General features: G+C 37.8%; 1 long non-coding RNA gene across 2 annotated transcripts in view; it reads left to right on the forward strand.

Annotated features, from left to right (window-relative positions):
* LOC105492813 (uncharacterized) overlaps positions 1-15,735 on the forward strand; it is a 597,887-nt gene that overhangs the window by 52,290 nt on the left and 529,862 nt on the right. Inside the window, exon 1 of one of the 2 annotated variants that reach the window (XR_011606730.1) lies at positions 3,781-5,516. The exons of the other annotated variant lie outside the window; for it this stretch is intronic. This is a non-coding gene — a long non-coding RNA (uncharacterized lncRNA). Of the gene's footprint in view, positions 1-3,780; positions 5,517-15,735 lie in introns of those variants that run through there. 2 annotated transcript variants of the gene reach the window in all.

Below are 15,735 nucleotides of genomic sequence, written 5' to 3' on the forward strand. Positions count from 1 at the left end.
GAGATATAATTCACATGCCATATAATTCCCCCATTTAAGGTATATAATTAAATAGTTTTTGGTCTAGTCACACAGTTTTGCAACTGCCACCATCAATTTTAGAACATTTTTATCATTTCTAAAAGAAATCTTGTACCTATTAACAGTCACTCCCCATTTCCTCCAAGCCCTAGAAAACAACGGACCCTACTTTGTGTCTCTATAGATTTGCTTATTCTTGGCATTCTTATCAATGTAATCATATAGTATATGGGCCTTTGTGATTGTCTTCTTTCACTTTGAATAATGTTTTCAAGATTCATTCATACTGTAGCATGTCTTGGTACTTTATTCCATTTTGTGGTACAATAATTTTACATTGCATAGGTATACCACATTTTGTGTCATTATTCATCAGTTGATGGACATTTGAATTATTCCCACTTATTACCTATTATGAGTAAAGCTGCTATAACCATTCATATGCATGTTTTTGTGTGGGCATATATTTTCATTTCTCTTGGGTAAGAGTGGAATCGCTGGGCTGTATGGTAGGTAACACTATGTTTAACCTTTTGAAGAACTGCCAGACTGTTTTCCAATGTGGCTGCATGATTTTACATTTCCACAAGCAGTATATAAGGGTTCTAATCTCTCCACATCCTTTTCAACATTTTTTTATTATTTGTCTTTTTTATCCTAGCCATCCTAGTGGATATGAAGTGATATTGTAGTTTTGATTTGAATTTTTCTGATGGCAAATAATGCTGACCATCTTTTCATGTCTTTATTGGCCATTTGTATATCTTTTTGGAGAAGGTCTGTTCCGATACTTTTCCATTTATTTTGTTCCTTTTCTTCGTTTTTCAATATTTAATTAGGTTATTTGTCTTTTAATTATTGAGTTGTAAGAGCACTTTATATATTCTGGATACAAGTCCTTTCACCAGATATATGATTTGCAAATAATTTCTCCAACTCTGTGAGTTGTGTTTTCACTTTCTTGATGATGTCCTTTGAAGAATAAAAGATTTTACTTTTGACGAAATCCAATGTATCTATTTTTTCTTTTGTTTCTTGCTCACTTAGTGCCATATTTAAGAAACCACTGCCAAATCTCAGGTTATAAAGACTTACCTTTTATTTTCTCCAAAGAGTTTTATAGTTTTAGCTCTTACGTTTAGGTCTTTGTTCATTGAGTTAATTTTTGTATATGGTATAAGGTAGGGGTTCAACTTAATTCTTTTGAATGTGATGTTCAGTTGTTCCAGCACGATTTGTTAAAAAGACTATTCCTTCTTCCACTGAATTGTCATCTTCACATCCTTGTCAAAAATCAATTGACTATAAATGTGAGGGTTTCTTCCTGTGCTCTCAATCCAATTCTATTAATGTATATGTTTATCCTTCCCATAATGTGTTGATTACTGTAACTTTGTAATAAGTTTTGAAATTGGGAAATGTGAGTCCTCCAACTTTTTTTTTTTCAAAATTGTTTTACTATTCTGAGTTCCTTGAATTTTCATATGTGAAATAACATTTTGCTTTTTATTTATCTTGTGACAATTCGTTTTTACCTGGTTGGCAAGGAGTGAAGATAAAGAATAGATCTTGGTACTAAATTTAGCTCATGTTTTGGAAAGGGAGGTGAAGGCAAGGTTACACAACAAAACAATAATTAATTTATAGAGTCTATGAGTCTTAACTTTGAAAGTATAATATGAGCAGACAAGTACAAAGGTACAAAAGAGCTTATATGTTTGGGTCTGTGAGGTGAGCATTTATAGATGACTGAATGAGGGTGGTAAAGTAAGATGACAAATTTGATAGTGCTAAAAGATCCCCTAAGTTCAACATATCTTTCCTGATGGTCTCTACCTTAGTATTGAGTATGCTTGAACTGAAAACTCACCTTTTGTGTGTTAGGTATCACATACAAACAGCCCCCATTAAAATGCACATTACTAGCTAGATGAAATGAGTAAGGAGGAGGACATTATTTGAGAGGACATTGAGATGACCATGAAGTCAACACAGCAGATGGATCATCAGGGTGGATGTGAATTGGCTGACACTACTGACGGAGACAGGGTGGTAAACAACATGAATCGTGGAGGATGGTTGATGATAGTGATGGGGATACAGATGTTAGAGTATAAGGGTATAAGAAGATAGTGTGGGCCTCTAATTGAAAGGTATGTAGTGATGACTGCAAAATAGGAGCTTTGTATCTAAAACAGACTAGCCCACATTAATCCATCTCTAACAGAAAGATCTGAAAATACCTCTGGGGAATACAGAATACTCTACTCTCCTAGAAGTTTGGACACTAGGAAGAGATTCAAAGGTCTAGTCCAACATTTCTTACAGTTCTTCTCATTTCTCTTGACTTAGATGAGGAGAATAAAGCCAAGGCTCTCATTGAAGTATTCATTTGCTAATTAGGAATGAGACTTCTCATGCTTCTATCCTTCTTGTTGGGTTTTATCCTCATCAGTTTCTTCTTAATTTTCTCCAACTCATTTTCATGGTCTACCTAATATGCCTCTGTATTAGTGACACAGTTTTGCCCCTAAAGCCTGTGTTTTGTAATGCACATATTGCCCTCAAACTTTTACAGAATTGCTCATTTCCACTTAAAGGTGGACCTCCTGAAGTTGCTCTTAGTCTCCCTCTTCAAATAAATTCACCTCAAATGAATTTAACTTGAAGATGTCATTTGTATACTAGAAGCAGAACTATTGCTTGTTGTTGTTGTTGTTGTGAGACAGGATCTCACTCTCTCACCCAGGCTGGAGTACAGTGGCATGATCAAGGTTCACTGCAGCCTCAAGCACCTGCACTCAAATGATCCTCCCACCTCAGCCTCCTGGCCAGCTGGGAGTACAGGTGCACACCACCATGCCCAGCTAGTTTTTTTTTTTTTTGTATTTTTTGTTGAAATGGGATTTTGCCATGTGCCCAGCCTGGTCTCAAACTCCTGAGCTCAAGAGATGTGCCCACCTCAGCCCTCTAAAGTGCTGGATTGCAGGTGTGAGCCAGTGCACCTGGCCTTGGGTTTGGAGATCAAAAATAAAAACTGAACTGCTGAGATCTAATATGATTTTGAGGAATCTGCTTGTTTTTCCCTCTTATTTATTATTCCACTGGAATTCAATACAAATTCCATAGTTTCAATTTACTTACTAAATTTGCTTTGTACTACTAAGGTAATTGAAAGGTTCTGAGATTATTATCAGGTTATGGTAATACCTAGGTTTGGTTGCTTATGTGTCATACCAACACATTCCGTGCTTTACAAACTTATCTTCTCCATTAGCCATGCTAATCTGCATTTAGTCAAAAGTGAGATGGACAGTTCTTCTATTCCACTAATATTTTTAAGTGTTACTATTATCCGCTCAGTACTAAGTTTTGTCCAACTTGCCTCTCCTCAGAAGATCACAGTCTAATATGGAATAGAATATGATACAATATCTGCCATTTTGTGTCTGCCCCTCATACCATTTGAAAATCACCTCTTTGCCAGCCTATGTGATTCTGCTGGGGCTGTCAATTTGGGATCCCCAACTCCACTGCTGCTGGAGTGGATGACTAAGCTGTGTAATCAAATGTTCACATTCCCCTGGGACACAGTGACTCACTCAGGAAAACCAATTAAAGTTATTATGGGGAAACCAAAAGAAACACTGATTAAGTATGTTTCTCTCCTTCTGAAATTAGTAGCCAGAAGACCATGTAAGCTTAGACTTGATGGGCTTTCTCTTGATCAGAAATAGTCTCCAAAGCTCTTAAAGAAAACGTAATTAGAGATGGAGAGCGAGAAAAAGAGAGAGGAAAAGAAGGAAAAAAGTAAGGAGGTGGGGAGAGAAAGAGAGAGACCATATAATTTCAGCACCCAAATTTAGTTTTGTTTGAAGCCTAGTCTCACAGACTTTTCATTTTGAGAGCGAATACATTCAGTTTATCCTTAAGCTAACTTATACCTATCCCAGAGTCCTGACTTTATAATAAATCATTCCAGTTTAAGGGGATAAAACTGTCATGGAGAAATGCACCCAGAGCAGGGGAGAGAAAGCCACTTCTGCGTGGACAAGATGAAGTGATAATAACAGATGCAAAGTTTTATTACAAAATGATTATGTGCATATTACCTCATTTCATACCTATACCAACGCTATAAGAAGGTGACTTTCATTATCCTCATTATGAAAATACTGATGATTGCAATTACCCAAAGGGTGAAAGGAGGAGGGTAGAAAGTGAAGGAAGTTTGGAAACCCAAATATCTCACACGAAATGATAACCACTGTAAAATGTATTTTAATACCATTCCTAAACCAGCATTATAAAGGTGTTTCTTGAAATGTAATACCTTTTCACAAGCTATTCTATTGCTTTATATTCCTCTATAACATCTAAATCTTGATAAAAAGATGTTTTGTGATATTTTGAGAGGTCTTTAGAAAAAGTAGCCTCACAAATACAGCTAGGCACTGAAATGATACACATAAAAAATGTAGGATTAGCTCAAAAGTCTGTGGAGCTTTGCAAGAATCTGATGTAATGAGCCAAAATGACCTTCCTCATTTTCTATCATTTTTCCCAAGAAGCTAACGTTTTAGATCTATGTGTAAATGTTACATGGGCTGTGTTATTAGATAGATATTTGCTCCTGGAAGATAAAAAGGTACATTTTTTTCCTCTCAAATTTAATTTGATTCTATTGCAACCATGGCCAATGAGAAATGGTCTTAGGAGACAGCGTTGCCAAGTGTTCTTATGAATGTGACATCTTGTTATATGGAAAAAATTGCTAACGGCCTTAAAACTATAGACTCAGAGGGAAAATGTTAAGGGCTAGTTCTCAGACTACAGTATTCATTAATGAAACTCACAGACTCTTCTTGCTTAGAAAGCTGCATACTTCATTCTCTGATTCTCTCTAATAGCTTACCAGGCCTCATTTAAATGTTTAGCTCTGTCTTGCACATATATATCCAGACACAGAGGCACAAAATGTAGTCATCTGCCATTCTCAGTGCCTAGGATGGTGTGTTCAGCCTGACTTTATTACAAGGAGATGGCTTAATGTTCAATACAAAGATATAATGGTGGGGTAACCCCATGTTTTTTCTATGATTCTTTGCACCAGTGATCAATACTACAAAAGGCAGTGGTCAATTCTAGTTCTTCCTTGCTCCTAAATATGTCTGAGACAGTGCCATGTATTTACACTAAATGGTTTCCTTTTTTTTTTTTGAGGTCACATGGGAAGACCATGTTTCCAAATTTCTCTTACAATTAGATTTATGATATGTGACTGAGTTCTAAATACGAGAATGTGTGCAAAAGTGATAATGCCATTCCTAACCAAATACCTTCCTTTCCCTGGAACACTCCATGCTTTCTCTGGCTCTTTCATGGAACTTTAAAGGCCAGCTGTTGAAGATAGTTGTGCCACAAGATGGATGAATCCTGGATACATGAATGACTGTGTGGAATAGAGCCAGCTGTCTACTGTATTGGATTCTGAGGTGAGCGAGCAAAAGTGATTATTATACTAGCCCACTGAATTGTTTATTTCTTAGCTTTTCTCTCTTACAAATGTTTTACTAATAATAATGGATACTTGGGATTGTTAAGTTTGTTTTTTTTTTTTTTTTTTTGCAAAACCCATAGAGAAGATGCAAATCCTCATGGTTTGGAATGAGGAATAAGCTAAATATAAAGACGTGGTCATAAGCCTTAGCAGCCACAAATAGATGCAATCCCCTACTGCTACCCTTCTTTAATACTTCACCTTATGATCCCATGATCTCCAATTACTTGGAGTTCTCCCAAGAACACCAGGGCTTGGTGTGCCTCAGATCTGCAGGCCTCAGAATCTTGGCTCATGATGCTCTCTTGCCCTCATCGTTCTCTGTCCTGACCTATCTGATAAGGTCTGTTTGTCCTTCAGCACTTCACTAGGGCATGCCCTCATTCAGGAAGTTTTCTTTGATCCCTGAACTAACAAAAGTTCCTCCCCTCTGTGCTCCCATCTATATTTAACCCTATTATGAAGTTCATCAATCTACACGGTAAATACTTGTTTGTGTCTTTCCAATAGGCTAGAAAACCATAGAGTCTAGAAATTTCTGCTTTATTTATTGTTATATTGCATGGACTGGCAAATATCTGGCATACTGGAATTGCTCAATAACTTTTTATGAAATTTAATTGAGCTGACTAGGTAACAGAAGTCCCCAAAACAGAAAAATGTTAAATGTCACCTATAATCTATGGACAGGGTAACACATAGCATGGGAGAATAGGAAGACACAACATAGAGCTGTAGCTACTAGTTTTCTATTATTTAATGTGAAGAGAGTCTTAGCTTGACCCTAAGTTATAGTCACATTATGATGCAAATATATGGGAGTATGTCTAAAGGCCACTTGCACATACCCACTGGTGCTCTGTTGTCATGATGGACTATGAATCTCTTGAGGAAGGCATCATTTGGAGAAGACAGTTTGGACAGAGAAAAAAATAGTTTATACAGGAGTTTGGGGTCATTCTGGAAAAGCACCTAGTGTCTGCCACTCAGTTTGTTTATGGCTTAATTATCACACTCTTGTCTGATTACAGAGAAAGAGTACTGAGCATCAAATCTGAAGGAGCTATTTAAGCAAAAGCACCATAAGATGCTAAGTCCCTACGGCAGTGCTGTTTTTTGGCTGCTGTGGCAGAAAGTGGCGCAGAGGGATTGGGAGCGAGGTGAGCTAGCCTGTATCTCACATGAAGATGTGGTAGCAGATGTCACTTTTTGGTGGGTGTTAACAGTGCCTCAGGGACATAGGCAGCTTCATGACGCTTTCGTGGCTGGCAACAACAGGACACATCAAAGCAGAGGGGCGGGAGAGGAGGAACATGGTGGGTCTCAGATGGCAGCCAAGAGAATTTGTATGCAAACATCTGTGACATTTTCAGTGACCCCCAGGGATACTGTGTGGGGAAGAATTTGCATCAGATGGGAATCATAGGAATGTGTAAGGAAGAAGCAGAAATAGACTATTTTATTAGTGTTAAGAAAATCCTATTTTTAACCACTATGCTGATTTGTCCTCAGGGAATCTTGGTTACATTTTAAGTAAGTGGAATGTGTTTTAATTGGCAAAGTTGAATTTACCCAAGGTCAAATAGGGACATGACAACCACTAGCAATGATTGTAAATGATTCATGAAGCTTGGGAGAGGTGATCAAAGTCTATGAAAGGAGCAATTTGAAGTCCATTCTCATGAAAGCATAGACACGATAGTGCGTTGTGATATGGATCCATCAGTGTGTCATACTGTGAAACAAACAAACAAACTGAATATCTCACCAGAAATCAATTCCTAAGCAGCCGTAAGAGCACAGGGTTTTGGGTGAAAAATATCAGGGCTTTGTGGAGAATCAATAACATCAAACTGGCCTGTTTTCCTTCTGTGACAGAGTGATAGACAAATTGAAACACATTATATTTTGACTTTGCTAAGGCTTTTGATTTTTCTCAATGAGAATTTTTCAACATGGAGGGTAATTCAACAGATATTTTTGGAATGCCAAGGACATATGCTACGTAACAGGTATACTGTGATTATCATTCTCTTTCTGTGAGAGATAGGGAATCTTTTGAGAGCAGAAATAAATGTGGGCTGGTAAGTACAAATTAGGGCTAACAGCCTTTAACCTAATTGGGTGCAAAGTACTAAAAGTAGCACAAACCTAGAGCCTCTAGAGCTTCCTGGGGTGGTCTGGGAAACCTCTGTTAAATAAGGAAAACTTGAGTAATAGCTAGGAATCTGGGCAGAGAGCAAGAAATAAGGTCTTGGGAGTTAGGATAAAAGCATTTATCTCTAGTACCTAGCACACTCACAAAAATATGCAAGAGCTGCCACGAACTCCCAGAAGTGCATTGTCTTTCTCCTCTAGGACCTAAAAAGTAGATCTTTGTATCTAGAAACATGGACATAGCTCTGAATTCAAAAAATTAAGGTGGGAATAGTAGTAGAAGATAAAACAAAGAAACACACACACACGAAGATACAGTCCTAGACCTGTTTGATCATTTGATTGCCATTATAATCTTATGAGTCCACAATAAATCAATCAACTCTACAGATGGTAGCTGCCAATACAAATCTTTCTCTGCTCTCTGATTGACTATCCCTTCCTTGCTTGCTAGCAAAGGAAAGAAAATGATATGACATGTTTCAGCTGATCAAGGAATAACTGGCAAGGGGTCACTTGGTATGACAGCCATCCAGGTTTCAGAAATGACACAAAAGATATGGATGAAGCCACTGACTGGAGATAATGGTTTCAGGAGACACAAATGCATATATTATCTGCATTTCCCTGACCTCTGCATTTTCTTTCATGCTGCACTTTGGGGAATAAGTGGTGGGAATAAATATTGACTCCTGGGTCATGACAACTGGGTACATACCTTTGCTACATGTTTAATATTTTTATTGTAACAATAACTAGTTACAACAAAAAAGTATACATTGTCTTTAGTTTAAGTAGTAGGTTATTGGGGTTCTTTTGTTTCTTGATTCACCCATAAAAGGAGAAGTAAATCCACATATTCTAAAAGGGAAAATATAGGTTAAAACAAAGATTTGGACCTAATTCCTTAGCAGGACTATCCTGGATGAATTCAACATCATATGCTAAAGGATCAGGGAATGCAAGATAATTGGAGAATTTGCAGTGAACTTGCAGTGAATGCAATACAGTTGCACTGTCAAATACTTTTGTATTGCTAGAAACAGTGTATGGAAGATATTGCAGAAGTGAGGGGCTAGAAAAGTGGAAAACAACCAGATTATTCAGGGTCTTTTCAAATTCTTCACCTCTATCAAAACTCGTACTATTTTCCATCACATTCTTCTCATTTATTGATTCAATAATCTACATTTTCTTTCTCAAACCTCTCTGTTGATACAAAACATACATGTAGAAAACTGCAAAACTCAGTAAGTTTTCACAGGTTGAATAGATTTATATAAACAGCATCTAGATGAAGAAACAGAACATGATTGGTACCCAAAAACTCCATGCAGCACCTTCCTAATTCCCCCCAAAGATAAGTATCATCCAGGCTTCTAACAACATAGGTTGATTTTACCCGTTCATAAACTTTATACAAAAGTGTACAGTATTTTTTCTTTTGTGACTGATTTCTTTTGCTCAACTTTACGTTTGTGAGATTTATCCATATTGTTGCATGTATTTATAGTTAACCTATTGTCACTGAATGTATAAGATTCCATTATGTAAATATACTGCATTTTATTTATCTCTTCAACTATACATAGATATTTGATTCATGTTTAGTTTTTGGCTATTGTAAGTAGTACTGACAGAGCATTTTTTTTTTTTTTGCTGCATACATGTAAGCATTTCTGTTGCATATACACCTAGAAATGGAATTGCTTTGTTATTGGATACATGTATATTTAATGTCAATAGATTCTGCTAAACTGTTTTCCAAAATAGGTGTGTACTTTACAGCTCCAAGAGCAGTGTATGAGAGAAATCATTCTTTAGTTAATTTATTGCACATTTGTTGTGCATACTCTGTGTGTGATGGTACTCTGGGAACTGTGGGAGAAAAAAATGAATGAAGTGTCTACTCTCAAAAAGCCTTCAGTTTAGTCAGAGGCACAGACATACAAGCAGTTAATGACCAGGACTGGGGAGAGATCTAAGAGCTCTAAAACCAGATATGATGTGGGGAGAGTAAGGTGAAGATTACTAATGAGACCCTGCAGCGACAATGAAAATAGTAGCTAACTTTCAAAAATTGCTTTGCTGTTTACACAGCACTTTTCTTTTCTTCTTTTTTGGGGGAAGGGTTTTTAATACATTCTTTTGAATTAACACAAATTTTAATTAAAAATATTTGAAATGAATAGACATTTAAACAAAGCTAAAGGGAGATCCATATTCCATACCATACATTCCAAGTGAATCAGGTGTCTGAATGTACAAAATGAGTCCAGTTTAGTACTAAAAGAAATCATGGGTTAATTTATTTGAAGCCCGAGAGTGGAGAAACCTCCTATCTATGACTCAATATCCTGATGCAACAAAGTTAAAAAGCTTTCACATGGAGCACTTTTCATAGGTGTTGTTTTATTTAGTATTTACCACTTTCAACATAGACACCCTCCGATTCATTTTAAATGAAGGAACTGCTTCAGAGAGATCAGTGGCTTTCTGTGGCTGAGCTGAATCTATATTAGCAGTAAAATCCACCCAAGACCATTCTTAGCCTCTTGCCCTATATTTTATTGTCTCAAGAAAGCAAATTTTGAGAATAATGTGGAAGTATAATTAGGCAGTCATATTAACACTCAGTGAAAGGAGTATAAATGATGGAATCAGAAAAGGCTCTATTTCACATGAAAGTTTTGTGATCACTTAGCTTTCTAATTTTTCAGAGGCTCTTTTATTTAATTCATAAGAAGGAAACAATAACAATGGCTACTTCACAGAATAATTGTGAAGGAAAAATGAGCTAATATTTGATAAAGCATGTAGTCTATTGACTAATAGCAATTGGCTTCTCAAGCTAAAATTAGAGAAGCTGATCAAAGATAGAGTAGATGATGGGAAAGAATCTGAGTGTCTTTGTGGACTGGGAGCTAAATATATGTTAGCCCTGAATGTATTATTTTTTGACTTTATAATTCTGGCCTTGTTAAAAAAAAAAAGAACATCTATATAAGGACCCTTGGATAAATTCCCCTTCATATTTATCCCTCAAGGCTACAGTAACCAAAACAGCATGGTACTGGTACAAAAACAGACATATAGACCAATGGAACAGGTTAGAGAACCCAGAAACAAATCCACACAACTATAACCATCTGTTTTTTGACAGTTGACAATAACAAGCAATGGGAAGGACTCCCTCTTCAATAAATGGTGCTGGGATAGCTGGCTAGCCATATACAGGAGATTGAAACTGGACACTTTCCTTTTACCGTACACAAAAATCCACTCAACATGGACTAAAAACTTAAATTTAAAACCTAAAACTATGAAAACCCTAGATGAAAACCTAGGAAATACCATTCTGAACATAGGCCTTGGCAAAGATTTCATGACAAAGACTCCAAAAACAATTGCAACCAAAATGAAAATAGACAAGTGAGACCTAATTAAGCTACAGAGCTTTGTTACAGTAAAACAAACTATCAATGGAGTAAACAGACAACCTACAGAATGGGAGAAAATATTTGCAAACTGTGCATCCAACGAAAGTCTATAAGGAGCTTAAACAAATTTACAAGCAAAAAATAAACAACTCCAGTAAAAACAGGCAAAAGACATGAACAGATACTTTTCAAAAGAAGACATACACATGGCCAACAATCATATGAAAATATGCTCGACACCACTAATCATTACAGAAATGCAAATCAAAACCACAGTGAAATACCCTTTCACAGCGGTTAGAATGGCTACTATGAAAAAAGTCAAAAAATAACAGATGTTGGTGAGGTTGCAGAGAAAAGGGAAATCTTATACACCACTGATGGGAGTTGTTAGTTTGGCCACTATGGAAAACAGTTTGGAGATTTCTCAGAGAACTTAAAGCAGAACTATCATTCAACCCAGCAATCCCATTACTTGGTATATACCCATAGGAATACAAATTGTTCTGCTATGAAGACACATGTACACGTTATGTTCGTCACAGTATTTTTCACAATAGCAAAGACATGGAATCAACTTAGATGCCCATCAACAGTGGACTGGATAAAGAAAATGTGGCACATATATACCAGGGAATACTATGCAGCCATAAATAGGAAGAAAAGTCATGTCCTTTGCAACAACATGGATGCAGCTGACAGTCATTATCACAAGTGGATTAAAGCAGGAACAGAAACATGTTCTCAATTATAAGTGGGAGCTACACATTGAGTACATGAGGACACAAAGAGGGAAAAAATAGACATTGGGGTTTCCTTGAGGGTGGAGGTTGGAAGGAGGGTGAGGAGCAGAAACCTACCTATCAGGTACAGTGCTAATTACCTAGGGGATGAAATGATTTTTACAACAAACCCCAGAGATGTGCAGCCTACCTACATAATAAACCTGCACATGTACCTCCTGAACCTAAACTAAAAATTGGAAGGAAAAGAATAACAAAAAGAAACAGACTATTGATGTTGCCACAGTGTTTAGGCTCCATGGTGCTTTCAACAGATCTGACATCTCTTGAGAGTAATTAGAGTGAGTCAAGTATCATAGGATGCTGGGTGGACTGGCATCCAAGACCCAAATCTAAGAACAACCACCACAAAAAAAAAAAAAAAAAAAAAAAAAAAAAAAAAAGAGCAGCACTAAGGAGCCAACAGAAATTGGGTCCAGATATCCCTCTCAGGCTTATTAAGAAGTAGCTTAGGTGGATCTGCCATGCTAGTCATTGTCCTTGCAACCCCATCATCTTCCGTCTCTATAAATAAAGATAGTTACAAGAGGAAAGAGTCTTTGGAATCTTTAGGAGGAGCATATTGAATGTGAAACAAGTATTGCCTCTATGCCAACAGGGGAGAAGGGATTAGAATGCTTACACTCTACTACCTTGTTCCAATCTAAGGGATATGGAACTCCAGAGAATCATTGTTGAAGCAAAGGCAGTGGCAAGAGAGGAAGAGTGTGCCCTAATTGGATGTCTGCTTAGGCACTGGACCTGTGGATCTGGCACAAACAGACCCAGGCAGGTGGAAAGAGAGCAGGAAAGAACTGCCAAGCAGAGGGTTGGTGGTGCAGCAGCCTCATCCTTCCACTGTTTAGCCAACAAAGATGTGTGAGTTTTTGTCACATCATAATTGGGCTGGAGCTGCCCCATCTCAGGCTTGAGCAGTCAGGCAAGAGGACACGTGCAGCAAGAGGCTTAGAGATGCTCCACTGGTGGTGACAGCAGTGAATGGGGGAAGAAGCAGCAATGAGAGAAAAAGAAAGCCCTTTCATGTCTATGCCCAAGTAGGGGCAGTCCAATACACCAATTACATGGGGATTACAATGAAGGCTTTGGAAGGAGTCAGGGATTTCCAAAATTTATACGGTACTTGACAGTTGATGAAGTACTTTCAACAATAGCAGTAACTCATTCATTAGACATGTACCCACAAAACTGGGTAAATTAGCTCTGATTTCCACAACAGCCCTTTATGATATTTCGCTCATTCACTTTCTAGATGAGGAAACTGATCCGAGAGGTATTAAGAGACTTACAATATCTCAAAGCCAATAAAAGGGAAAAGCTAGGATTTAAATCTTGGTCAAGCCTGTCTGACTTTAAGTCCCGTGTTCTTTTTTTTGTAATCCTCTCATCAATCATGTGGAGTAGGCAGTATTTTATCTTCATGTTAGGGGTGAAGAAATGGAGGCTAATAAAACCGTAAGTGATGGGAACAACAAGGATCAAGGCCTGAGAACCTACTAGGCTGAAGTCCCAGAATGCCTCCTCTTTTCTGACTGCCCAAGTTATGCGAAGAACAAGTTTATTCTTTTCAATTAATATCGAACTGGGTGCTAAATAAATGCTCAATGAATATTGACTCAGTGACTCACTGACTGGCTGCATTATCAAGGGAGAACGAAAATTCTTTTATTTTCTGGAGGCTCATAGAAAATAACAGATACGGATTTTTCTAGTTTAGTGTTTGAGCTAGGAGATGACAGTGATCTCTAGCGTCCCTTCTCCAACCCCCAGACTTGATGATTCAGAGCCATTTCAGGGAAATATGATCCCACTTTAGCCAATTTCTTTAATTAACAATTCTGCAAGCCTTCTGTGTTACTTCTTCCTCCAAACTATGGTTCTATACTGGGAAACTTCAGATCATACAATTCTTCCGGAAACATTATTGATTTTTTTAATTGAATCTTTACAGGATTTTTTTGTTCACACACATAAAAACAAGCAACGCAGTGCAATTTGTCTTCTGTTTTTAATCTTCACTAAGCATTGAAAAGGAAAGAAAAATATTTTATGAAAGTAATAAGCTTTTCTGAGGCTCTTGCTAAGGGATTTATTTTTCTAACATTCCAGGGAAAAAGCCTAGTTCCCCCTAATAGAACTGTCCATTTGACTGCTCATTCCAAAGCCAGACCTTTATTGTACCTTCTGGGAGAACTTCAGAGACCTGTGTGATATTACTCTCTGCACCTCCTGCCTGCTAGAAGACCCTTATTCCCCAGGCAAAGAGGCAGCAGACATTTCTTACTGCCTAATTTTTAGACTTCACACTGATAGAAACCATAGACTGGTGCTTTGACACAGAGTAACTGTGTCCATTCATGGGACCATGAGACAAATGCTCCCTGCCAAATCCCAAGTGCCAGACTCAGAGGCAAGAAGCATTGAAATACCCTTTGGAGCTTTAATGAGGAGCTGACAAGGTCTATTTTTCTAACTCTGGTACAAGACTTTATCTGCTAACCTGTTTTCTGCCAGATCTGTATTAGTTTCTTGTGACTGCCATAACAAATTATCATCTGGGTGGCTTAAAACAACAGAAATTTGTTCTCTCATGGTTCCGGAGGCTAGAACTTGAAAATCAAGGTGTCAGCAAGCCATCCTCCCTCTGATGGCTCTAGGAGAGAATCCTCTGTTGGCTTTTAGTGGCTCCAGGAGTTCCTTGGCTTGAGATATAATTTGAATCTATGTCCCTGACAAATCTCATGTTGAGTTGCAGTCCCCATTGTCGAAGGTGAGGACTGGTGGGAGGTGTTTGGGTCATGAGGGTGGACGCCTCATGGCTTGGTGCTGTTGGTGAGTTCTCACGAGATCTGTTTTAAATTGTGGCACCTCCTCACCACACCTCTTGCTCCTTTTCCTGCCATGTGAGACGCCTATTCCCCTTTTGCCTTCCACCACGAGTGAAAGCTCCCTAAGACCTCACCAGAAACTGAGCAGATACTGGCGCCATGCTTTCTGGACAGTCAGCAGAATTGTAAGCCAATTAAACCTGGCTTAAGCTAACCAGTCTTTTAAGCTAACCAGTCTCAGGTATTTCTTTCTTTTTTTTAGAAGTAGAACAAAGCTTTATGTTGGAAATCTCTCATGAACACAGAGGTGTATATATGTTAGATAAGTAGATAAGGTTGGTACAAAAATTGTGATTTTTGCCATTACTTTTTTTTTTTTATGTTGCTATTCATGGATCTGCTTTATAGGCAGATTCCTTTTATTATTATTATTATTATACTTTAAGTTCTAGGGTACATGTGCACAATGTGCAGGTTTGTTACATATGTATACATGTGCCATGTTGGTGTGCTGCACCCATTAACTCGTCATTTACATTAGGTATATCTCCTAATGTTATTCCTCCCCCCCGTCCCCTCCCCACAATAGGACCCAGTGTATGATGTTCCCCTTCCTGTGTCCAAGTGATCTCACTGTTTAATTCCCACCTATGAGTGAGAACATGCAGTATTTGGTTTTCTGTTCTTGCGATAGTTTGCTGACAATGATGGTTTCCAGCTGCATCCATGTCCCTACAAAGGATACGAGCTCATCCTTTTTTATCCCTGCATAGTATTCCATGGTGTATATGTGCCACATTTTCTTAATCCAGTCTGTCACTGATGGACATTTGGGTTGATTCCAAGTCTTTGCTATTGTGAATAGTGCCGCAATAAACATACGTGTGCATGTGTCTTTATAGCAGCATGATTTATAATCCTTAGGGTAT

Source organism: Macaca nemestrina, chromosome 8, assembly GCF_043159975.1.
Source record: "Macaca nemestrina isolate mMacNem1 chromosome 8, mMacNem.hap1, whole genome shotgun sequence".
NCBI classification, from domain to species: Eukaryota; Metazoa; Chordata; class Mammalia; order Primates; family Cercopithecidae; genus Macaca; species Macaca nemestrina.